Below are 26251 nucleotides of genomic sequence, written 5' to 3' on the forward strand. Positions count from 1 at the left end.
GACAATCGAAGCCGGAGACGAGTCAGGGCGGCCTGATAAGAGGAGCCTCCAAACCAGGGGCCGAGAGAGCCAGCTCGGTGCTCCTCTGCGTCTCTCCCCCAGTCCCCCGCCCTCCCAGTCCCCCGCCGCCCCGCTTCCCGGCCAGTCCCTGTTATTGCAAATTAGATTAAGCAGCCAGGCTTCAATATACACATGACACGGGGTTCACGGGAGAGCCGCGCATCATCCACTCCAATCTCCCTTCTGCATCGAAGCATCTCCCATAAATTACATCTTGTCCTTTAATACACTTTCTCCACGAGATTAAAACATCACTTTGACACGATTTCGAGCCTTTGCGAGCCGCATCCAGCGCCGAGTTCGGGGGGGAAAACAGCAAAACAAGACGTCTAACTAATCTCCCCTATGCTGCTTGCTGGAAGTTTTATAACCGTGCCCGGGGGATAACACATTTTGCGCCGTTTAACGCCGTTCACCTCCCCATTGACAAGCGGGAACCCCTTTCCAGGGAGTCAAATACGATTTTCTTTCGTATACCCCGGCCGAGAAGTTCCTGTGGGCATTATCTTGTTCGCGGCAACCCGTGATGCACGCGGATGCGAGAGGGTGGGAAATTACTATGATTATTGTCACTCCTAGCATGGTGAAATTTGTGGGTTTGGGGAGGTGATCAGATCTGGGCATGTCGCATTCCACTCGGGTGAATCGCCGCCGTGGTTTCAGCTCCAGCTTTTGCCTGGCAGGTAACTAATATGTCCCAGTGTGGGGTGGGTGGGGGGCCCGTGTTATGCGCAACTGATTGGCCGGCCATCTATCAAGGCGGTGGCCCCCCCTTTAGCTGCGGTGGGGCGTATCCTCGCTGCCCTCTGGGGGTCATTACAATGTCCATGGGGAGGAGCACGGGAGGGGCGGCTGGCCTGTGGAAGGGCTCTCTTCACCCCAAGGAAACCCACAGATCAGTGACTGTCCTAGGAGAAAAAGCCACTCCTCTCTGTGCCCCTCCCTCCCTCCCTCCCTCCCGCCTTCCCCCCCAAATTCCTGCTCAGAACATCTTCCGTTTTGTCTTCTTTCTTCTTACTCAGTGGATTGCCCCCAGCAAGAATCCGGTCAGTTGGTTATGGTGGGATTTCCGCTTTCTACGATCTTCTAGGCTTGGGCTGTGAACCGATCGATCTAATATGGGGTTCGTTGGGCGGCCAAATGGGGGGTGCTTCCCGAAACCACGGGCGGCTTGTTAAGAATAAGCAGATGGGAAGGTGCGTAGCGGAGGCCCCGTTAATGCTCTGTAGTCCTCCCCCCCCTTAAAAAAAAGAGGTTTTTTTCCCTCTCCAGTTGCATCTAGATGCCCATCTGTACTTTTAAAAAACGCCTGTCTTTCAAACCGAGTTTCACTTTTTCTGCGGAGTAGACTGCCTATGTAGCCCTTGCCTCCAACTGTGTGTGTGTGTGTGTGTGTGTGTGTGAGGGGGTGTTCACGTCCAAATACGTGCCGTTTCTCGCTCTTTGTGGCTTCGGAGCGCTTGTTGGCTCCGGGGCACAACTTCACAGACCATTCACACGTGAAATTAGCAGTGGGTGGGAATCGCTTGTGAGAACCGCAGGCGTGATTCACTTCCCTCTACACACACATACGCCTTTTAATCTCGCAAATTATGGAGTAAATTTCCGAAGCATCTAATCCTGTACGTAGGTCAAGAGGAAGGATTACATCCAATAGGAAGCGTTTGGCCATGTGTGCCTGTATACTCTCAGGTAACCACCACCACGTTCCACTGACTTCCAAAGAAGTGGGCCTTAGCAACGTGGTCCTGCAGGAAACACAAGATGCGACCTTTAATGCTTGGATCTCGTTGATTGGTTGGCCACGATTTGCCCGGTTGGGACTTGGAGCCAGCAAAATGGGTGGCCAGAGCGGGCAGGGGGGAATATATCCCTAAACCAATAGTCGGCATCTCTGCAGAACTCTTGAAGTCTTCTCCATCAAGAGCTCTGTGTAACTGGAAAGCTGGCATCCATTGGTGGATCATCTGTTTCGTTTTACTTTTTTCTGCATTTCACGATATTTGAGGGGTGGGCATTATCCAGAAAGGAGCAGCTGTCCTCCCCTCCTCCCTGCACACCCCAAAAACGTCCTCCTCGTATTCTGCTTAGAGCGTTTGATGTGCGTGGCCTTAATCCCTTTCCTTTTTGTTCAGGAACAGGCAGCCGAGGGTATGCCTTTCCTCTCCTTCCCTGTCCTTCTTCTGCACTCGCCTTCCTCGCTTAGGTATCGGGACCGCACTTTCCCCTCGGAACAAAGAGGCTTTTCAAGCCGACCCCGCCCCCTTTCTCTCGTAGCCTGCCCAGGAATCGATGCGCTCAAACGGGTTGATGATGGGTTAACTGACTGGAGCGGCTATCACGTCGAAGCACCTGTTTCCGCGAGGCGCCAGAGGACCTCCTGAAGGGAAGGTGCCCGCATCCCCTGCGTCCCGCCGCTCCCAGGCCTTCTTGAGCCAAGGAGAGGCGGATGGAGCGCAAAGGGCCAAGCCCGGGGCCGGGGCCGCTTGGGCGGGCCTGCAGGGGCGCGTCCGTCGGGCCAAGTGGATAAAGGAGGCGGTCCGCTCCGGAGGGCGCCCCCGGGCCTGCCTAGGGAAGCGGACGGGCCGTGCTTGCGCAGGGAGGGCCCCAAATCACCCCCCTGGGTCAACTGCCGCGCATTCCTCCAAGGAGAGTTCGGCGCGATTGTTCCGCTCCCCTGCCGGGCACGGGGAGAGCCGACCAAGACCCGTGCGAACTTCTGCACGGCCGAAGGAAGGAGCCGGTTTTCGGAGCGAGCGAGCGAGCAAGCAGGCCACACTTGTTCTATTGCACGCTGGTCTCCTCTCCTGCTTTTCGGCCCGATGGGAAAGACGGGCAGCCGAAACCCACCTTCACCGCGTGGCCCCCTCGGATCGCCCGAGCTGGAAAGCTAGCGCTCCCCCCCCCTGCTCGCTCGCTCGCTCGCTCGCTCGCTCGCTCAGGGATGCCCGGGGGAAGGGGACGGCGCGTGCTGCGTGGCCACCCAGCCCTTCAGCGCTCCTGCGGGGTGGGCAATGGGGGGATGGTGCGCGCCCCCCTCTCCCTCTGCGGGTGTGCAAAGCGGGAGGAGGGCCGGGCGAACCCATTCCCACTCGTCACATTTAAAAAGCTAGACGGGACCCCCCCTCCCCCCCCCCATACAGGTCCGCCCGCTTCTCCGTCGACAAAGCCGCACGGGAGAAAAGGTCTTTGGAGGCACTTGCAGACAGTTGGAATCCCGCCTCCCCTCCCTCCCCCTCCCCCTCCCCCCCCCGTGGGGTGACCCACCCGCCCCTTCCCAAGTTCGAGGCAAACTTACAGTTGCAGCTGCCTCCTCTTCCCACGGCCGAGTTCAGGGGCGCCGCCTCTCCCGCAGGGCGCCTCGCCCGCCTCCCCGGGCCCTCGCCGCGGGTCTCTCTCGCGCCCTCGGCCGCTCCGGCCGCCTCCCGCCCCGGGGCAACGCGCCCTCCCCGCCCCGCCGCCACCGCCACCGCCACCGCTGTGCCCGCGCCACAGAGCGCCCGGCAGCGCAGCCCCTCGCCCGCCCGCCCGCCCGCCCGCCCGCCTCCCCCCTCTGTCGGCCCGGCTCTCCCTCGCCGCTCGCCTCGCTCTCCTCCGGCGCACACCGCCGCCCGCCGCCCAGGGGGAGAGAGGCGCGAACATGAAATTTATTATTGATATACGGAGCCCCCCCCCCCCGCGCAAGACTTTTCAAGACAATTTCAACTTATTGTTTCTCTCGGGAAAGAAAAGAGGGAAAGCCAAAAGCGCGCGCGCTCCCCCCTCCCCGCTCCTTCCCTCTCCCCTCGCTCCCGCCCTCCCGTTTCCCCTCCTCTCTCCCCCCCCCCAAACCCCAGAACATAATGAAGCGCTTTTGTGCGGCCTTGAACAATGCCAAACAAGTATATTCTAATAAATAGCCACTCTCTACCCCCCCCCCTCCTACGCCCGCCCGCCCGCCCGGCACTCCGCTCCGGCTGCTGGAGGCGACGGGGAATGGAAGAAGCCCGGGGCTCCTGGGCGCGGGTCCTTCCCCGACGGCGCGCCCGTCCCCGGTCGTCCCCCCCCCTCCCGCCGACGCGCAAGCGAATCCGGGGAAGCCGCCTTGTTGATAGCTGCGCGCTCCGACGGAGGCCGGCCTGCAGCGCCGAGAGCGGGGGTCCCCGTCCTCAGCTCCCTTCCTGCCCCCCTCGCCTCCCCAGCCCACCCCCACCCCCAAAAGAGGGCTAGGGCAACAACGAGGCGGTGCCGTCCCCAAAGCCCCTCTCGCCGCCAGGGCACGAGGCTCGGGGAGCCGGCCCCTGGCCCTGGGAGCCGGCCCCTGGCCTGGCTCGTTCTTTACCCCTCCCAGGGAAGCCCCCCCCCCGGACACCCCCCCCCGGCCCCCTTTGCCCAAGGCAGCTTAGCCAAAACGGGCACCGAAGAGAACCACCCCAGAGTCACGGAGGCACCTGGGGGGTACCCCCGTTTCCTTGCCTACTCTAGGTAGGAACTGGACCCTCGGCCCGCGGGCGCCCCCGCCCCTCCCCCACTAAGGCGAAGGCAACCTGGGGAGCCTCTTGCTCTGGGCATCTGCTGAGGTGAAGGGGGGGGGGAGACTCGGTTGGCAGGAAAAGGCGGAGGGCGATGCCTCGGCCTCTCTTCAGCAGCAATCCTAAAAAGGACCGACGTTGGCTACGTCCTCTCGAAGGGTTCCAAGTGACCCCTTTGCTTGCAAAGATTGCAGGCCTCCTTCGGGCACCGCGCCCTGCCTTTCCGCCCGCCCCCCAAAGAGACGTGGGCGCCCATCTCGCCGATGCATTTCCCCTCCTAATTCTCGTCGCTGTCGCTGGCGAGCAGCCCAACGCGCCCCTGGTCGTCTTCTCCACTCCTACCCCGGACGCCTCATTCCTTGTTGCCCCCCGCCCGCCAAAGTAGCGCCGAGAGACCCTTGTTTATTTTGGGCGCGAGGGAAGAGTCCCCTTTGCGTCCAGACGGGGGAGGGGGATCACCGGCCACGCACTTGCTCGGGAGTCAGCAGCCTTGCTTTCGAAGGAACTTTCTTCCGAGCAGGTGGGCAGCCCCGTTCGCCACGACGGAACTTGGTAAGTCAGTTTTTGCATTGCAGCCTGACCGCATTTCCTTCCAGGCAAGGATGGTCGCCGAGGGCTGGCTGCAGGGCTATTGAGGGCTGGAACCCTCTCCTTCCACGTTTACACCGCTACAAACCGAATCAGGCGGGAACGCGGATTCCCAGCCCGGTGACTTATATTTTGTCCCTCGAAATATTTGAATGGTCGGCCTCCCCCTCTCCCTCTCTCCCCCTCTCCCTCTCTCTCCCCTCCCCCCCACTTCCCCGACCGCCTCTCTTTTTGTAAAGCGGAGCAGCTGTCAGTCAGCTGGCTTTGACAACCTGCCACAATTTTTGTCACTTAATAGTGGGTGTTAGGCTAAGTGCAAAACACTCTGGCAAACAGATGTCAAACCTGCATCTCATACAAACGTGGGTTGTGAAATGGAGTTTTTAGCCCACACACTTCCCCCCCCCGCCCCTTTTCTTTTCTTTTCTTTTTTGTAAAAGAGGAGCCAGTTGTGTAAACTGTAGACAAAATCGAGAGACATCCTGACAATCTCCTCGGGCCGCGCCTGCTATTTAAAGGAGGCGTATTGAGAAATCCGACCTCGAAATTACAGCGATACTTTTCTTCCGACGCAAACAGGGAAATATGAGAAGAACAGCCCGGCGCAGGGGGGGGGGGGCTCCTAAGACAAAGGCGGCGGCTTAAGGGAAGGGTCTGCACCTATGTGTGTGTGTGGGGGGGGAGGGGGGATGGGAAGGAAGCACCTAACAAAAACCAGCGCGCCGGCTTTGCTGTTCCCACGGGAGAGCACTAGGGAGGAAGGGGGGCGGTAGATCCCCCAATGAGCGCTCCGGGCTTTTGGGGTGTGTTAAGAAAGGCAGCACTCGCAGGGCCGGGGCCGGGGCAGAGGAGACCGCAGCGTGGCAGACGCCTCCCCACCGCTGAGCTCCGAACGGGCCCCATCGGGAAGCGAGTCCCGTGGCTTTCGCTGGCAGCCGGGCTGGGCCGGGGCAGCTTTGGGGAGCCGAGCGCCGCTTTTGGTTTTCTCCCCGACGGGGCAGGCAGCGCCTCTGGGCCAGCCCCTGGGCAAGCCGCGGGCAAGCCGCGCTCTCAGGCTCCCCGACACCTCGCGAGGCTGGGCGGAAGGCCAAGGAGGGGCGGCGGCCCGCCCGCCACTTCAGTGTTTATTTTGAGCCCCCCAAACCTCTCACGTACACAAACACCTTCCCCACGTGGGATCTGACGCTCCAGTTTGCGCGGAAAGGAGTTGAGGCGGCGACAGAGCCGTCCAGGGGGGCTGGCCGAGAAATAGGGATCAACTGTGATCTCAGAGCCCCGAATCCTGCAGGGGCCGCGGAGGCTTGGGGCGGGGGGGGGGGATCCAGCGGTCCGGCCTATTCGCTCTAAGCGGAGGACGCTGAACCGAGGAGGCCAAGCGGCCTTTCTGATCCTGCACTTGTCTCTCCGGGAATGGTCGTCTGAACCCAAAGGCGGGTCCGACCTTCGGCACGGAAATCCTTGCCCGCCCCTGCGCCCGGGGCCCAGATGCGCCTCACAGCCGCGCTGCCCGTCCGCCAAGGCCGGGCCTTCCCGGAGAGAGGATTTCGCGGTGACTCTCAGTGGAGGCCCGGCGGCCCCTCGCAGGGCTCTATTTGGCTGCTGCTCTGAACCTTGCCGGGACCTCCGAATCCTTCGGTTTGGCTTTAAGCAAGGATCACTTCTACCCGGAAGCCAGGCAAGGGACGGGCTGCGACCCGGTCGGGTCCTCAAGGCAGCTTGTACTGCCAATCTGCCCCAGAGCCACTGGATTTTGGAAGAGATCTTTTAAAAATCTGTTCGACGATAGGGGTAGTCAAACTGCGGCCCTCCAGATGTCCATGGACTACAATTCCCATGAGCCCCTGCCACTGGTTCATGGACATCTGGAGGGCCGCAGTTTGACTACACCTGGGCTAGTCAGTAAGGAAGGTCCCCGGACTGATCTGCGTGGCTTCCGTGGAGAGTCCTTTCCCGGACGTCCGAGTGCTTTCCCCAGCCAGTGGCCGGCGAGGGGACGCTTGCTGCGCCACTCAAAACCCTTGGCCAGACACATCGACAGACCCCTCGGGATTCAGGGCATCGCTGCGGATCGTCTCCAAAGTCTGGGCCCGAACGAGCAGCCTCCGTTCTCCGGTGCACTAGGCGAAAAGCCGAAGGAGCAGCATAAATCCGAGCCAAATCCCCAACGTTTCCCTTTGAAACGCAGACGGCCCAAACCAAGCGTGCTGCGAAAAGAAAAAGCAACCGAATTCGACAGGCAACCCAGCCCCAGGTTAATGCAGCGGCGGCGTTTAGGGGTGTTGCGCCGAAGGAAGGGGATCTCAGTCTGGCTGGAGATTTTGCTCGGGATTGGAAGGCTGTGACGCTTATGGAGAAAGCCAGGGCTACCTGGGACAGCGGCTCCCTTCCACTCCAGGTGGCCAGGTGGCCATTTCGAGCGCTACACAGAAATAATAGGAGGACCCAGTCAACGAAACAGCGGTCTGCTCCTCAGTAAGACCCACAAAGAGTCACATCCCTGCTTTACATTTTAAGGAGTTGCATTCAACGTCCTGGGGAGGTTAACAATGCAAAGTGCCAGGCAGTCCATCCCATTGGCGAAATGCCAGCCTGAGACCATTAGCTCCCTTGGGAAGCTGACGGAGCCTTCTAACAGCACCTTGTTCATTTTCAATTGAACCCCTCTCTCCCTCCCGCACCACCCAAAGCATCTTGGGTGGGTTTGACTGAGCCTAGTTATCCCTCATAAGCCAGCCTTCCTATACGCGTTCTTCACCAATCCCTTGGATATTTGAAAAGATATTTGAAGCCCCCCCCCACGTGAATCTGAATCTCATCTTTCAATAGACATGACTCCAGCCCTTATGAGCGTCAATTCTGAAATGGATTTGGCCGGAGCGATGCAATTTTGATCAAGGTTGGCAGTTTTATGGAGTCTGGGCAATAAAGTCCGGTGACAGCCGGAGGCTTTTAAAAATTGCTTGAAAGTAGAGAGTCTCGGAGTCTTTTCTGATTGCAGAGGTGGTTCCAGAGGGCAGAGAAATGAACAAACACATTAAAAGGGGCAATGCTCTTCCAGCAGTGTGCATGTGTGTGTGTGTGGCCTGGTATATTCCATCAAACTTGCAGTCTGTCTAAATCAGGGGTGGTCAAACTGCAGCCCTCCAGATGTCCATGGACTACAATTGGCTGGCAGGGGCTCATGGGAATTGTAGTCCATGGACATCTGGAGGGCTGCAGTTTGACTACCCCTGGTCTAAATGGAGACAAAGAGAGCCTTTCTAATAATGTGTTTGTTTATCTATGAATTGCGGTCTGGACTTGAAGGCGGGGATGATCTTCTGGACTGCAGCACTGGGGACAGATGCACATTTGGAGATCTCCAAGAGAGTAGTTCTTCGCAGTCTGACAATTGGGCTGTACGTCCCCAAGACTCTGCCTTGGGAAGGGTTCGGAAGAGCGTGGCAATTAAAATAAAAGTGACCAGGGGCCATTCGATGCAGAAAATGGAACCAGTGAAAGCTTTGTCCCGCAGCTCTGCATAAGAAGGGCAAGAGGAGCAATGTGCCACCCCAGGTAGTCCCACCCATGGGGGATTCCAGGCAAGAGACTAGCCCAGCTGGTTTGCCATTGCCCAGGTGTCAATCTTCCCTGGTGGTCTCATGGCCAAGCGCTGACTGGGACTGACCCTACTTAGCTTCCTGAGGGCTAGAGCGGGCTATACATATATCTTGCTCCTGCACTCCCTAGGCATGGAAAGGCTGGCTTGACACACCTTTCCTTGGCCTCTCTGGTGTATATCAGTTCAAGGAAGGCAAGGGGGGGGCAAGCCCAAATAATTTCACAAATGATGGGGGGGGGGGGGAAGGAAAAACAAGATCTGCAGGTCCTTGCAGGGACCTAAAACTCCATCGTTCTAGGCAATGCAGTGATGAGCATTTGGAGGAAATGGGCTTAACTCTGTTTAGGATTGCACTGGCAGGCTGTAGAAGATGAGCAAAAGTCCCACTGGACTCACTGGAATTTAATATATGTGCACAGGAGTGGGCAGACCGGCCTTACCGCAATCACTGGACAAGTGAATCATGACTGACTTCACTTGGATCGGGGCCTTCCTGTCTGGACTAAAATCTCTAGTGGGAGGAGATTGCAGCAGGCCAGGCCTAAAGAAGCAGCAGCATTTCTTAGTTGAAGTATATCATGCTGTGCACTTTTCCCCCCCCCCCCACTGCAGGTATGTACTATGACTATTCCTTGGGTCATTTGGACCATCAAGATACTATTATAAACCTGCGTCATGATACTATTATAAACTGTGGGGATATTGTTTAATCACTCATTGCATGTTCAGCACACAGAATTTCAATGATCGCACAACAGCCTTACAAGGTAGATCACTTTTCTTATCCCTAATATTGCCAATGAGAGCAGCTCAGAATACACACATCCAAGTACCAGCCCTGCTTAGCTTCCAAGATCAGACAAGACTGGGCTATTAATAAGCCATTCCACATCCCCAAATGAACGAAAGATACTGTTATTGCAATACTGTACAGAGGTAGGGTTCCCTTATATGGATATCTGTGGGATGTACCCAAAGTATCATGTAGTCTTTGCTGCAAAAATCAAAGGGATTTTGTGGCAAAACAAAGCTTAGTACTGCAATCTGGGTGAATTACAGAAACCAATAAAATCTTCAGGATTTTATTTTGCATAGTTTTTATTCTGCTTCTGTTTAAGTCACTGGGAAGAGCATGGTGCTACAGAGGGCCATGGCAGTCCTTCCTAATCGCATTATCCCACATGCAAGCTCCCACTTGATTATTTTAATATAAAAGCTGCGATTACCAGGAAGCCAAATTCAACAACAAATCGCCAATAATCTGCTTGTCTTCTGGATACCTATGGTGTCATGGCATACATGCACTCAGCTAAGTAGCCAGCTACAGTAAGAATATAAGTATTGGGTACTTGAATGTGTATCTGAAAAAATTCTCACCCACCCAAACTCCGGGGCAGCCTTTCTCATCCTTTTCACCGTTGAGAAGCCCCTGAAATATTCTTCAGGCTTCAAAAAACCCCATAAGTGGTGCGATCATGCAGAATATGGTTGGGAAGCATAGCTGTGTACACGCCTGCACAGGGCCCCTCCCCTCCCCTTCCCCCCTCCAGGCTCATTGTTGGGAGGGGGTCAACATGACCATAGACGATCATATCACCCAATAAATGTTTAACAAATATCTGTACACCGCCCGTGGCGCCGGGCGCCACGGACTAAATAAAACAGTAAGGGGTTCTGGGGCGGGATGTGTCCGGGATGAGGAAGGGTCCAGATTGGACCCTTCCTCATGACAGACAACTGGAGGGACCAACCGGCAGGCGCGAAGCACCTGCCGATTGGTCCCTCCGATTCCCAGCCCCAGCAACTGCGAGCCGCAGCGCGGCTCGCAGTTGCTCCCGGCCTGAAGCGGTGAGAGGCGCAAAGCGCCTCTCGCCGCGTCAGGCCGGCCCCCAAGGGAGCCGCCGACGCAAACACAAGACTCCAGCCGCCGAGAAGCTGCAGAGAAAAAAAAAAAAAACCCCAGAGGAGCCTTTCGCAGCTCCAAGCCGGCGCCCAGGAGAGCCAGCAGAAAAAAAAACTCCTGTAGGAGCCCTTCGCAGCTCCAAGCCGGCGCCCAGGAGAGCCAGCAGAAAAAAAAACTCCTGTAGGAGCCCTTCGCAGCTCCAAGCCGGCGCCCAGGAGAGCCAGCAGAAAAAAAAACTCCTGTAGGAGCCTTTCGCAGCTCCAAGCCGGCGCCCAGGAGAGCCAGCAGAAAAAAAAACTCCTGTAGGAGCCCTTCGCAGCTCCAAGCCGGCGCCCAGGAGAGCCAGCAGAAAAAAAAACTCCTGTAGGAGCCTTTCGCAGCTCCAAGCCGGCGCCCAGGAGAGCCAGCAGAAAAAAAAACTCCTGTAGGAGCCTTTCGCAGCTCCAAGCCGGCACGCCCACGAGAGCCAGCAGAAAAAAAAACTCCTGTAAGAGCCCTTCGCAGCTCCTGTAGGCGCCCACGAGAGCCAGCAGAAAAACATTAACCCTGGAGGAGCCTTTCGCAGCTCCAAGCCGGCACGCCCACGAGAGCCAGCAGAAAAAAAAACTCCTGTAGGAGCCTTTCGCAGCTCCAAGCCGGCGCCCAGGAGAGCCAGCAGAAAAAAAAACTCCTGTAGGAGCCTTTCGCAGCTCCAAGCCGGCGCCCAGGAGAGCCAGCAGAAAAAAAAACTCCTGTAGGAGCCTTTCCCAGCTCCAAGCCGCCGCCCAGGAGAGCCAGCAGAAAAAAAAACTCCTGTAGGAGCCTTTCGCAGCTCCAAGCCGGCGCCCAGGAGAGCCAGCAGAAAAAAAAACTCCTGTAGGAGCCTTTCGCAGCTCCAAGCCGGCGCCCAGGAGAGCCAGCAGAAAAAAAAACTCCTGTAGGAGCCTTTCGCAGCTCCAAGCCGCCGCCCAGGAGAGCCAGCAGAAAAAAAAAACTCCTGTAGGAGCCTTTCAGCCCACGAGAGCCAGCAGAAAAAAAAAAAACCCTGGAGGAGCCTTTCGCCACTTCAAGCCGGCGCCCTGGGAGCCCCAGCAGCCGCCCACAGCGCAGCTGCTGGGTGCTCCCTGCCCTCATGGCCCCAGAACACAATGGAGCCGCCGGGAAAGCCGCAGAAGAACAAAAAAATGCAGAGGAGCCGCCGTCCGCCTCCTCTTTCAGGTAGCCTGTCCCTCGCTCTGTCCCTCGCCTGCCGCTCGCTCTGGTCCCCACCTGCTAGCGCCCATTGTCTTCTTCATACAATGGGCTTTTTTACTAGTATATATATAATCTATATCTATATCTATATCTATATCTATATCTATATCTATATCTATCTATCTATCTATCTATCTATCTATCTATCTATCTATCTATCTATCTATCTATCTATCTATCTATCTATCTATCTATCTATCTATCTATATCTATATCTATATCTATATCTATATATCTCTATATCTATATCTATATCTATATATATATATAATCAATTTACTCCTACCCCTTCCAGGGCAATCAAGAAACCCCAACCTTCCTAATGTTGCAACCCTTTAATACAGTTCCTCATGTTGTGGTGACCCCCAACCATAAAATCATGCAAGTGTTCTTTCTGACCAATGGTGTGAAGATTCATTGTTCATGATTTTATATAAATTGTACATAAATTGTACATAAATTGGTAGGTGCCTGCAGGAGGAGCGGCAACAGTAGCAGCGCCCCCCCCCCCAGTCAAGCTGCTCACCCTGCCATGACCCCTGTAAGGGTCGTTCAACCCCCCAAAGGGGTCCTGACCCCCAGGTTGAGAACCACTGGTCTAGGGCAAGTTGCATCTTAATGATCCAAGCGCCTTCTAGAAAACAAATCACGACCAAACAAGAATAAATAATATTAAAATTTAAGCGTTGCCATTCCAAACCAGCGGGTCTGGATGGGAGGGGGGGGGGAGAGAATTCAATAGGGAATTAGGCAGCCTCTCTGGCCTGGCGTCATTGCCCAGTGTTGCTAACAGCTGCGAGCTCTCTAAGCTCAAATCTTGGGATATAGCAAGAAGACCCAGGGCTCCCCATGCCCAAGTGGTCGGCCTTGTCGCTCTTCCCCTGCAAAATTCTCAACCGCTGAACATATCGTTCTAAAAGTGTAATTAATGTATCTTAGATAAATGGATAAATGCTTTTCTGTGACTGCTCTATATGTCCTTGAACCTGCGGAGGACCATGCATGTCTTCCTTGTTGCATTAGCAGAGGAGGCCTTGTCGCATCTCAGAGAAGCACCCCTTCCGATTCTCATCCCGAGCTCAGATGCATGGGAGACAGTGGGCATGATGCTCTCCCTAACAGAACTAGAAACTGAGCTGGGTTTCTCCTTCCCGCTCTGACACTAATTAACTCGAGCCTGCAGCACGTTCATGTTACACCGCTTGCAAATCCATCAGCTGGATTCATGGATATATTCAAGCCAGACCCATTGAATGGCTAGGGGGAGAGCAAGACATAATAACTGCGAACGAGTATTTTCATCGCCTAGGATGTGGACAAAGCAAACCTAAACAGTGTTACACTCCCCACTGAAGTAAGTGGGCTTAGAAGAGTGTTAACTGTGCTTAGGAACTCCCTATATGGCCTACAATATACTTTGAGAGCTCTCTCTCTCTCTCTCTCTCTCTCTCTCTCACACACACACACACACACACAAACACACAAAGCTGGTACATAGATCGCAGTGCATGCCAGAGCAAAACTGTCCATCATCTCCCATTCTCCCCCTTAATATTTTTCTTAAGATAAGGCCTTAGAAATATGTATGCTCTTACTAACACGGCTTCCCACGCCTTGAATTAATCTTTGTTGGTCTTAAAGGTGCCACTGGACTCTGATTTTGTTTTGTTGTGCTGCTTCAGACCAACACGGCTACCCACTTGAATCTAACATCATGACAGTATAGATGTAGACCCGCAAACGGAACAGACCGTCCTCATGTTGCTGCCATTTTATATCTTGCAAGAGACATGTGAAACAAGTTCATTTCTCTATGTTTGCATGTCACTTCCAATATCACTTTTTACCAAGTTACAGTTTTGTTTCAGGCGACATTGATTTGTGCCAACATGGTTCCCATTTCTTGGTTTATTTATTATTATAAATAGATATACCTGCCTCTCCCCCCCCTCCCCATATCAATCATGGAAGCAGAAAAACAAGGACATGCATGGACAAAGTAGGGGTTTCTATATCCTTGGGGGACTTCCTAGGCATGCGGACAATATGTATATTTGCAAATTAACCAGAAGACCTTTCCCTCCAAAACCAAAACCTGAACCCAGGGGTAGTCAAACTGCAGCCCTCCAGATGTCCATGGACTACAATTCCCATGAGCCCCTGCCAGCGAATGCTGGCAGGGGCTCATGGGAATTGTAGTCCATGGACATCTGGAGGGCCGCAGTTTGACTACACTCAATATGCTCCAGGAAACCGTGGCTGAAAGGGGGGAACGGGAGGGAAATTAGCCTGTCCAACCCCCCCCCCCCAGAGCTCAGAATCCCGGAGATGTTGAGAGTGGGGTGTTTCAAATTGTTCACCCCTCCCAGGTTTCTCCAGAGTTCCCAGTCTGCTTCTCAAATTGGTATCATCCCTTGGCTGAGAAAGCCGAGAAACAGGCTGGCATAAGCCTCCATTACCTGATAGAAAGCTCTCAACAGACAATTTTGAAAATCTGCCTTAACCCCTCGGGAGGCCCTCTAGAATAAAACAGTTTCATTGTTTTAAAATATGTTTTTAAAAAACAGTAATTGTGCCTGCTGGCTGATGTTTTAGCACCATAAGCTGCTTCAAATGATGAAACTGCCCCTGTGTGAACACACTTATTTCATGAAGAACTAAGAGTATAGTTTATACAGCAATGAAATAAGACCTCTTTTGAGTAAAACAATCTGCATAAATGCTTAAAGAAAGCCTATAATTATGATAAAAATGTTGCTCAAAGTTAAAATTATGAAGCAATCAAGATTTATAAACAGTCTCTCATCAACTTTTAATCATACTTTGGTTTTCATATACGAACCATATATGGAGCAACATATAACAATATATTTGTTGGGGCGCAAATGTCCTTGAGCATTTCTAGACACATTTTCTCTGCTCTTCCATGCATGGGAAAGGTAATTTCCTGTCTTTTCCTGATAGCACATATAGAGACAATACAAGGACAGTCTACTGCAGTCCTGCAAGCCAAGGAGCCAAGCATTAATTAATTTTGGCAAGGTACATGCCTCTGCAAGGCATAGAAAGAACTGTAGGTTAGTGCAGGGGCTTTAGGGGTGACAGGGCAGAGTTAGGAGGAGTTCTTCAACTGTGCTCACTATCCAGTTGCAAAGGGACTTTGACTGAATGAGGATTACTTCAGGTAACCTCTGGTCACCTCATTCACTGTGATCACAGAGACCAAACCTGAACCTCAAGAGAGAAACATGCATCTCACCTTCATTTTTGGACACCTCATCCACATTTACCAATTATTTTTGGGTCTGTGACATCCTGCAACTATTATACATCACCCCAGGAATCATGGTGCCTCTTTAGACGCAACAAGCACTGAGGCACACGTAGGACCATAGAGTTGGAAGGGGCCATACAAGCCATCTAGCCCAACTCCCAGCTTAATGCAGGTTCAGCTTAAAAGCATCCAGGATAAGTATCTGTCCAGCCATTGCTTGAAGATTGCCAATCAATGATACTTTTTCATATCTCCAGATGAGGGGGATCAAAAATGGAATGCATGTCTTCAAGCATCGGAGCCCAATTCATTGGATTGCTCTGCCCTTAATTAAATATGACTGATAAGAATGGAAGAAGAAGAAGAAGAAGAAGAGCTGTTCTTATATGCTGCTTTTCTCTACCCGAAGAAGTCTCAAAGTGGCTTACATTCGCCTTCCCTTTCCTCTCCCCACAACAGACACCCTGTGGGGTGGGTGAGGCTGAGAGAGCCCTGATATCACTGCTCGGTCAGAACAGCTTAATCAGGGTTGTGACGAGCCCAAGGTCACCCAGCTGGCTGTATGTGGGGGAATGCAGAATCAAACCCGGCTTGCCAGATCAGAAGTCCGCACTCCTAACCACTACACCAAGCTGGCTCTCTCATAGGAGATTAACTATGAATGGTAAGAGTGCTTACTTCCAGATCGGTCTGCTACTCAAGAAGAAGGCAGGCAAAGGTGACATACGGTGCAATCCTAAAACAGAATCCTAGAAATTGATGGCCCTAAAAGGGTTTAACCCTGACCTGGATAGCCCAGATTAGCCCAGTCTTTTCCAGTTCTTAGAAGCTACACAGGATCAGCCCTGCTGAACATTCGGGTGAAAGTCCTGGCCTGTAATGCAGAGGCAGGCATGTGAACATCTCCTCTCTTGAAAGCCCTGTGGGTTTGCTATAAGTTGGCTGACACTTGACGGAAGGAGAAGGGCATCGTTCTGTTTAGGACTGCACTGTAACCATTACCATAAAGGAGGAAGAAAGGAGTTAGGGTTGCCAGGTACTTGCCCATGCAATTTCTCACATTACCTGTCTTTTTTCTTGAGCAAGAAGCCTTCATGCTGACTACAGGCATTAGGCACACCACTCTGTTAAGTCATCAGGATGGGTAGGAAGAGACCATAAAATCATCTTGTCAAAATCCCCGTGGCTGGGAGGCACCTCTACTTGGTACAGTGTAGTACTTCTATCGGTACAGTGCATGGCTGGGTTCATTTGCGCAACAGGAAAGAAATGCATGGAATTCATACTCCAATCTTGTTCTTAACTTCTTCCATGGCAATGAGGAATTAGCTCCCCAAAATGGTGGATATTTTTGTGGAATAACGACTCCCAGAGTTGTTAGCACTGACTTCATGACTTCTTAAAGACTTAACCATCCTCAGGGTATGACTTCAAATGGGATGATTGGGTTTGAGAACTCTGGCTTAAAGGAGGAGTGTAAAGTCTTTCCAATAAACAAGTCTTGAGCTGACCTGACCAGCCACAGATTATGAGGTAAAGGTACAAGCACCTCTACGTCAAAGGACAGTTCCAAAGGATATTTCTTGTTTTTCATGGGGAAAAATTAAACAGAATTGGTTCAAAATACTGGGAATGTGAAAGCTGGAATTCCTTGATACAGAATTTGGATGTTTTTAGAACAGATAGTTCTATGTTGAAAGTCCATCTGATGGAGGAATGAGGAAATGGTACAGGAAATGTACAAGTCTCTGATTCAGTTTGGAAAGAGGCTATTTCTGTGGCATTTAGATCCATTTTCAGGCATGACTGTAGCCAGGGCAGGTTGAATTTGTCCTGTAAGTTCAAATAAGGAGCTCTAGTTGAAATACTGGATATGGATTGAACAATTATTCACATTTTTAATTCTTTCTATAGCATGGTATTATGAAGTGGGGCTCCTCTACCTTGAGTCTCTGTAAGAAAGAAAATGGGGATTATGTTTCCTGCACCAGCTGTGTGGTTAAATAAATCTGTGTTTGTGTGAAAAACAAATGAGAAGCATGAGACTAAATACTGAATACATTCAAATCAGGTTGAAAATGGAGACACATGAATTTTATTGCTAAACTAAGAGCCTTTCATTCATTCTGGTTTTTTCCCCCAAGAAAACCAGCAATATTTGTGAAGAGTTTTGAAAACATAATTGTGCTGAACCATTCACTTCATTTTTAGATAGGAATAAAATATGTGTATCTCTCAAAACATTTCCCATGAGCTAAAATGGCATTTCTCTCTAGTGTTGTTCCTACTCAAAACATGAAGGAAATGGCTCCCTCCAGATTTTTCTGCTGGATTGCCGGTGTTCACTTTGTACTCCTTTTTCACTGAAGAAGGAGTCATTTCTGGCTACATGAAAAAGTGGTACTGAGGGTCACATAGACAAAACTCAAGTGGGACAAGAGCTGGAGGAAGGAGGGGAGTTGATGAAGATCACCCAGCTGGCTGCATGTGGAGGAGTTGCAGGGAATCAAGCCCAGCTCACCAGATTCGAAGCTGCCATTCTTAACCACTACACCAAGAATGCCCTGGCTCAGCAAAGAAGCTATGTTCATGTACAGCGTTGCCAGCTAAAGTTTGCTTCTGGTTTTGCTTGAATACAAGGACAGAGATGAAAGAAGAACATGGCTCGAAAATCCTTCATATTTATGACAAAGGAATAATATTTACGAAGAAGGAATACCATGGTGTTTCCTGAACTTCTTCCTTCTTCAAAATCAGTCAATAGGTTTATTGTTGAAGTCAACCAAATGTCAACCAAATGGAAGCATAAAATATCCAGCCGTCTAAGTAACAACTAACCATAGTCACACATTGTCCGCCTTACAAAGTGAAAATGAAATCAGTCAAGTTATAAAATATTGCTTGAAAGTTGCTATCACAAAGTGAAATGAATAAAATTAAAGTGGAGCAGACATATACATAAACTATTGTGAGGATTCCCCAGCCATACTAGAGACAAACCTTTTCCTAATAATTAGCAGGCCAGGAAGCCCTCGTCAGCAGGCCTAGCCTAGCAGGCCAAGCGGCCCTCATTATCAGTCCCTGCTTTGGAGGCCAAGAGGCCCTTGTTAGCAGGCCCAGCCTAGCAGGCCAAGAGGCCCTCATTAGCAGGCCCTCCACTGTGACCCTTTGCCCAGGGCCCTCTCCCCTTACCTGCTGCTGCTGACTCCAAACACTGAGGCGCATCTGAGAGCATAGAGGCTAGAGTCCAGGGATGGAGGGTGGGAGCTGCAGGGACAGGGCCAATCAGCAAACCCTGATTGGCCCTATTTCAACAGCCGGACATGTTCCACCCCCCAGGCTATTTCGCAAATATATAGAGGAACCATGGATAAGGATTTCAATTTATTTCTCACCACTCCCGAAACCAACTCGTGGTGGGTTATAAAATGTTCACTAAAAACCCCAATAAAACCCCATTATAACCAACAGGACGACAAATAACATACAACAGAAAACTGGAACAATCATGGCGGTAATAACTTGATCTCCCATCCCAGCAACTAGCCTCTAATAAGGGGGCTACCCATTTGAATCTCTCCTTATGGAAGGCACCAAATTTAGCTGCTTGGAATGGAATTCCATCAAACTCACAAAGAAACTTGCACAGGTACAGACAGATATTGTGACACAGTTTACTAATTTAACAGAATTAACTTTTGCTTTATATTCCCACTGTCATGATGGTAGTTCATAGTCTGAGACTTTGCACTTGAAATCTCACACCTTGAATAAATCTTTGTTGGTCTTAAAGGTGCTACTGGATTCTGATTTTGTTGTGCTACTTCAGACCAACATGGCTACCTATTTAAATTTATTTTTCTTAAGTTTTCCTTCCTTTTCAGTAATATCAACTGTGAAATAACAGGAAGTATGGTTAAATTTTTACAAGATGCCATGAAGTTGCATCAGGATGTTAGGGAAAACTTTCTGTATATTTATTACTTCCCTTTGGGTTATTTCTATCAATTCTATCATTTAATCCAAATTTGTCTTTGGTATCTATTTATCCTAATTTTAATGTTTTATGTCAATAAAGGATTTCTGATTCTAAATGCCTCTGCATCCTTCAGATTAAATTCAGTGCTTAAATATAACAACTCTGATAGTAACATTAACTAGTGTCCTGTATTTTGCTATCATGAGACAGCAATGGTGAATATATCCGTCTATCAGTTTTGGACACCATAGAGTCTTTTTTCAGTGCCAGTGCTCAGATCTGGAACATGCAAAGTCATGATAGTCATGATAATTTTGGAGCATGAGGACTTTGATCTCACTACTGATAAGCTCTAGCCAAGCTCTACCCCCTCTGTTCTTGTAGACTTAGCTACATTTCTTTCCCATTTAGGGCTTGATCACAACTCTACAGTTTCCATGCTGAAAAACAGCATGGTGTGTAACAATTCCCCATCAAGCTACAAAGGGTGAGCTATAGAGGACAATGAAAGGCTATGGCTGTGGAAGATCATCTGCTTGGCATGAAGAAGGTACAGGGCTCAATCCCTGGCATCTCCTGCTAAAAGGTGACATGAAAGACCTCTTGACATGGGACACTGGAGAGTCCCTGCCAGTCCGAGTTGACCAGGCTTTCTCAACCAGGGGTTTTTTGATGGCCCTGGAAGGGTTTCCCAAATGAGTGGGAGTTAACTAATTTTTAATATATATATGTAAAATTCATTAAACATTTAGCAGATGATATGACCATATATCATCATGTTGACCCCCCAATAGCCAATCATGGACCTGGAGGGAGTGGGAAGGGGAGCGGCCCCAGTTTGGCACGTATACAGCTCTGTTTCCCAACCATATTCTGCACAATTGTGCTACTTCTGGGGCTTCTCAAAGCCTGAAGAACATTTCAGGGGCTTCTCAATGGCAATAAAGTGACAAAGTTGGAGCAAACAGTACAGATACAGAGGGACTGAAGATTTGATTCAGTATAAGGCAGCTTCACATGATGTGATGAGTCCATCCTTAACTTTTTTCTCTTTCCATTACAAGCAGAATCCGTTGTTTTCCCTGTGGGCTATGTGCTGTCAAATCACTTATGACTTAAGGTGAGCCCAGGAATTAACAGCCTCCAAAATGTTCTATCCTGAACAGCCTTGCTCCGGTCTTGCAAACTGTAGGCTGTGCCTTCCTTGGTTGAGTCGGTTATCCCTGGCAAGGCTTAATTCATTGCAGGGCACAAACTCATGGCCTCTGCTCAAAACAAACCCAGTTCTCTCCCTCCCACCCCCACCATAACATCCATTGTTAGAGCTGCCCCCTCTTGGTTGGAACAGAAATCTTTTCAGTTCCAGGGAGGGAAGCCATTTCTTAAAGGGCATATGAGCTAGATGAGATGATCAGCTGCAAAGGAGGGTAAGGCTTCTGTGCTATATAGTGACATCCTCTTATATGATGATATCTGAATTAAGTTGAACACAATACTCTGGCTCCGATGAAGATCAAATGATGTTTCTCTTGGCAGATTATTCCCGCCTGTCACCTTAATGGTTGCTAAATTCATTTCCTCATCCATAATTATTAGGGAAAGGTTTGTCTCTGGTATGGCTGAGGAATCCTCACAGTAGTTTATGTATACATCTGCTCCGCTTTAATTTTATTCATTTCACTTTGTGATAGCAACTTTTTGAGCAATGTTTTATAACTTGACTGATTTCATTTTCACTCGTGGGCAATGTGTGACTTTGGTTAGTTATTACTTAGATGGCTGGATATTTTATGCTTCTGTTTGGTTGACATGGCCTTGACTTCAACAGTAAACCTATTGACAGATAGTGAAGAAGGAGGAATTTCAGGAAATGTTTCTCAGCTCTACACCACGGTTTTCCTTCTTTGTAAATATTATTCCTTTGTAATAAATATGAAGGATTTTCGAGCCATCTTCTTCTTGCATCTCTGTCCTTGTATTCAAGCAAAACTGGAAGCAAACTTCAGCTGGCAATGCTGGGCATAAATACAGCTTCTTTGTTGAGCCAGGGCATTCTTGGTGTAGTGGTTAAAAGCAGCAGCTTCTAATTTGGTGAGACAGGTTTGATTACCCTTCCTCCACCTGCAGCCAGCTGAGTGATCTTGGGCTGAGTGATCTTGGGCTCATCACTGCACTGATAGTGCTGTTCTGACCATGCATTAATATCAAGGCTCTCTCAGCCTCACCTGCCTCACAGGGTGTCTGTTGTGGGGAGAGGAAGGGAAGGCGATTGTAAGCTGCTTTGAGACTCTTTGAAGTGAAAAGCAGGGTGTAAAAAACAGCTCTTCTTGCTCCTCCTTTCTTCCTTCTTACGCGGAGGACATAAACACAAACTCCAGTTAAAAAACAAACTGAAATGAAAACCTCCAATTGTCCATGATGTTTGAATGGAGACACTTGAATGGAAGAAAGTTTAAGGTGCTTGAGCTTTCAGCACAATGCAGATGTGAACTGAACACACATACTTCCTGAGCTATGGTTTTAAAAAGTGAAAAGGGAAGTCCAAGGTAAATTTCAGAGCAGCTGGTTGTTTCTGAAATTGCTATGAACAGGGCGGAGTGCTTAGATACAACAATGAGTCATCTACCAAACCTTGAGGTATAACCATGAAGAAATTCTAAAAATGGCCTATTGAGGGAATCTAAAATTTGGTGAGGCTGCAGTTGTATGTTATTCCTCATAAGCCCGAGTTAACTAGTTGTATTATGCTGTTTAATGCAAAGTGCAGTTTCTGTGAGTACTTAGATCAAGGGGACATTTGTCGCTATGCTTTTGGAAGTTTTAATTAAATGTTAAAACCTCTGAGGGCTTTTGAGATGGGCCTTTCAAAATGTTGTTTAAACCTAAATAAATAAACTTGATTTTGACTTGACATTTATGCTGGGACTTGAAGATTCCCCAAGAGAATGATTTGTGTCGATTCCTGTTTTATGTTCCTTTTTGGGACCATGAAGTCAATCTTGATGCTATTGACCCTTCTCTCAGGTCATTCATTCCCACTTGGATGTGATTAGTGGGAATCCCTCAAGCTCCTGTGGAGCGTCTTTCAGCCTTACGAAGGCAACCTTTGAGGAGGCACCCAGGGAAGAACCTTTCATCTCTTGGATCTAAGATGTGGTGAACAGTTGACTAAAACAGGCAGATTCCAAATGTCACTTTCTGAGAGACAATCAAACCATTCTCAGGTATGGCTTGAACTGAATCTAACAGAAGCAAAGTGCTTGGGCACATTATATTTGTGGGAGTGGAACTGGCTAAAGGCTATCTTTATTTACTAGGAAATGAGATCCAACAATCCATCTCATTTCCTAGTTGCTTTAGGTCATTTATTCAATGTACAGAAAAAAAAAGAGAGAGGGGGGAGGGTAGCTTTTGCTTGCAATTAGAATAATCACAGAAAAAGCAAATCTACTATGATACAAGTAAAATATATAAACAGACAAATGTAATAAAGGAGGGGAGCCAATAACAGTTACTGGGAGTATGCCAAACAAAATAGAAAAAGGCTTTGCCCACTAGCACAGACTTTCTCAACCAGGGTTTGTGGTTTCTTGACAGCCCTGGGTTTCCTGAATAGGTGGGAGTTAATTAATTTCTTATATATTTTAAACATTTGTTAAACATTTATTAGGTGATGGATCATGTTGACCCCCCTAATGGCCAATGATGGGCCTGGAGGGGGTGGGAAGGGAAGGGGCCCCAGGTGACCATGTACACAGCTATGCTTCCCAACCATATTCTGCATGAAGACACCACTTATGGGGTTTCTAGAAGCCTGAAGAATGTTTCAGGGTTTCTCAATGGTAAAAAATTTGAGAAAGCCTGCACTAACAGAAGACAACCATGGAGAGGGATTGATGAATTTCCCTGGACAGGGAGTTCAAAAGTGTGGGTGCCATGACCAAGGATTATCTTGGATTGCAACCCATCTAGCCTTGGATGATTGGGGCACCTGAAGCAGGGTCTCCAAAGGTGACTGGAGTAAGTTGATAGAGGAGAAGGCAGTCCTAAAGATTAACTGTTTACACATACTTTTACACCGGGGAATGATGTCTTACTTTGTTGTGACCCCCAGTTAAGACAGTGCTTTTTAGCAATAATACATTTGAATGTTAAAATGATGCAGTCCTTTCTGTGTCAGGAAAAGTGAAACAGGATGGGGGGGGGAACCATATAGAAATTGAATGTTGTGCATAGGCTATTAAAGTTAACTGGGCAACCAGGTAGTAATTATGTTTCTCTCTCTCTTTGCAGTTCTGAAAAGTCGCCAAAGGAATTGAGCCAATTTGACTACTGGCATGAACTACCCTGAGCCCATTCGCGGAAAGGGCCAGTATACAAGCTGAATAAATAATAAAATAAAATAGCAATTAAAGTTTTTAAAAGTCCATTAGTTGTCCATCTTCCAGCCAATCAATTAAGATTAAATGTATTTGAATATCGGTCCACCCATCATAAAAATCTAGACTCAAGCTACTGAAGGAAATGCAAGGTAATAAAGGATATAGTCCTAAGAACATTGCCCTCGGAGTAGGCCCCATTAAATAAAATGGGGCTTGCACCTGAGTAAGCCTGCCTAGGTTTGCTCAAAAATCTATTCCAGGTCTATTCAACTGCCAGGAATTTGTTCTTAGGACAGCATTGCTATCTTATTAAACGGTACATTGTCTCCATGTGATGAATGCACTGATGGTCCAGGCCAGCCTGATATTTATCAGGTATCGGAAGTTAAGCAGAGTTAGCCCTGGTTAGTACTTGGATGGAAGACCAGCAAAGAAGCCCAGGGCTGCTACACAGAGACAGGCAAGGACAGACCACTTCTGAGCACCACCGATTAAGTCAGCCCTAGATATGATTTCCTGTAATTTCTTTGGATACCTATGAAGTCACCTTTCCCCCCCTAAGGTCTATAACAGGGGTAGTCAAACTGCGGCCCTCCAGATGTCCATGGACTACAATTCCCAGGAGCATTCGCTGGCAGGGGCGCATTCATCTGGAGGGCCGCAGTTTGACTACCCCGGTCTATAACAACTTTTAAGATCTACCAGCAACACTTTGTGAAGAACACCAACTGTGCATTATATTAGGTCCACAAAGGAATGCTGAGAGTCTGTTTCTTTAAATTACCTGCCCCAAACCATGCCTATGTGCTCTGAGCCCTGTGGGCAGGACAAACAAACAAGCAACTCTGTTTAATTCTAATTAACACCAAGGAAGATTCATAATCAGGTTAAAGTATTCTGAACACTGCAAGAAAGTTTATTGTACAGCTACACAGACGGATTTGGGAAGCAGCATTTATTTAGTTCTATTTAATAAAAGAAAACAGAATCTCTCTCTCTCTCATTTGGCTATCAAGTTGGTTGCGCCATAAAATATGTAATTGCTTGCAGAGAAACACATGATTATGTTTTTTGTACTAAAGCTTTAATATATACAAGCAACTCAGATCTTTTATGGATCAGGCCAGCAAAGGATCCAGATTATGTATTGACCTAGCTTCTGCTTTGTTCTGTCATGAACATTTATTATCTCATCTCTGATTTGTTTTAATCTACATACCATGCGTATATATATATATATATATATATATATATATATATATATATGCAAAAAGGAGGACATGTTTACTGACTGACTAGTTCAGACAAGTGATCACTATGTCCAATCGCACTTTAAATGCCCCTCCTATTTAAACTGTGATGATTGCTACTAATTAGCAATATTCCTAACCAGACTTTCCCACAAAGTCTAATATCATGTAGGGCTGCCAGCAGCCTGAGAAAATAGTGTCTTGTATCTTTAACGGGGGTTAATGAGATGTTATTTATCACCTCCATACCATGACAAGCTTCAACTGCCCATTCCCACATATTTATTATTATTATTATTATTATTATTATTATTATTATTATTATTATTATTATTATTATTATTATTATTATTATTATTATTATTTATTACCCACCACTCTCAACAAAGCTGGCTCGTGGCAGGTTACAAGATAAAATAAGTACATACAAATCCCCTAAAAAAATCCACTAAAACACAACAGTTAACAAAATACAAAACCAAAATACAATCTATTAAAGAGGCAGGATAGATTTGACTCTAGAGTGTTGGCACCCCTATATGTGGTACAGATACACCTTGATCAGGTAATCTGGCTAACAATGCAGCTTCAATGTATCTTGCATACTCTTGGAAGTCTTATCTTGACTTACCAGCCAATGGCTAATTTTCCATACCTCTCCCCTTTAGCATGCCTTATGCTGCATGTTTCCTGAACAATATACTTCTTAACATTCCACCATTCCTGTCACTGGTGATTTTGGCCAAGAGGCGTCCTAGAGAGCGGCATTCAGGGCAGGCGTGAACACAGTTCTTAGATTTGTCTTAATACAAATAAATTGCATAGCCCTGTCAATGCTGCTGCTGAGGTACTGCATAAATGTCTGGAGTAAATAACTATACTTATTATGATGAATTCCAGTCTTTGACCTTAATAACCATCTTTTTTGCGGCTAATAAAGTTGCGGAGCTTTTATGCGGAAAATATAAACCAAGCATCCCAACATTTACGCATGAATAAATGAACGTTGGTAAGTTCAGTGCTTCTGCTTAAGCCCAGAAATTCAGTGCACGGGTGAATTGTTGAGGTATTACCCAATCGCAGTGATAGACAGGGCTGTATAGCAGCTAAAGAGTCACATAGTATTTCTTTTCTCCACTCCTTCAGCAAGTTATTTTCATATGAAAGCTAAGGCTGGAACTGTAGAGGAGATCTGGGAATGGCTCCGTGCCTTCTCCTTGCCCTGCTCCCTTCCGGGATTCAATGTATAAAGCAATTAGGACGGGATTTTGTCACACACTCATTCCCCCCCCCCCACCACAATGAAATGACACGGAGCAAGTTGCAGACACCTGGAATGTGGCGATGTTATATTGTTGTGTTCTATTGCCTGAGAGGAGGGAACAGGAGGAGACGAGAGGGGCTCCTATTTTCAGCAAAAACCATATGAAGACTCAGTGTGGTGTAGGGGTTGGAGTGTTAGGGTAGAAT

The 26251-nt window shown here is 48.9% G+C and overlaps 2 long non-coding RNA genes across 9 annotated transcripts in view; one reads left to right on the plus strand and one right to left on the minus strand.

Moving 5' to 3' along the window:
• Positions 1–26251, minus strand: part of LOC143840331 (uncharacterized) — a 509677-nt gene that overhangs the window by 87708 nt on the left and 395718 nt on the right. For 4 of the 6 annotated variants that reach the window (XR_013232126.1, XR_013232125.1, XR_013232120.1 and 1 more), the window contains exon 1: positions 3359–3483. The exons of the other annotated variants lie outside the window; for them this stretch is intronic. This is a non-coding gene — a long non-coding RNA (uncharacterized LOC143840331). Of the gene's footprint in view, positions 1–3358; positions 3484–26251 lie in introns of those variants that run through there. 6 annotated transcript variants of the gene reach the window in all.
• On the plus strand, positions 181–24546 carry LOC143840332 (uncharacterized). 3 transcript variants are annotated; one of them, XR_013232128.1, is made up of 3 exons: positions 181–743; positions 22174–22373; positions 23443–24546. It is a non-coding gene; the product is annotated as an uncharacterized LOC143840332 (long non-coding RNA). The 3 variants fall into 3 exon arrangements; XR_013232129.1 differs by lacking the exon at positions 181–743 and adding an exon at positions 1019–1106; XR_013232127.1 differs by lacking the exon at positions 181–743 and adding an exon at positions 4655–5123.

The sequence above is a fragment of the Paroedura picta genome, chromosome 6 (genome assembly GCF_049243985.1).
Source record: "Paroedura picta isolate Pp20150507F chromosome 6, Ppicta_v3.0, whole genome shotgun sequence".
NCBI lineage: Eukaryota > Metazoa > Chordata > Lepidosauria > Squamata > Gekkonidae > Paroedura > Paroedura picta.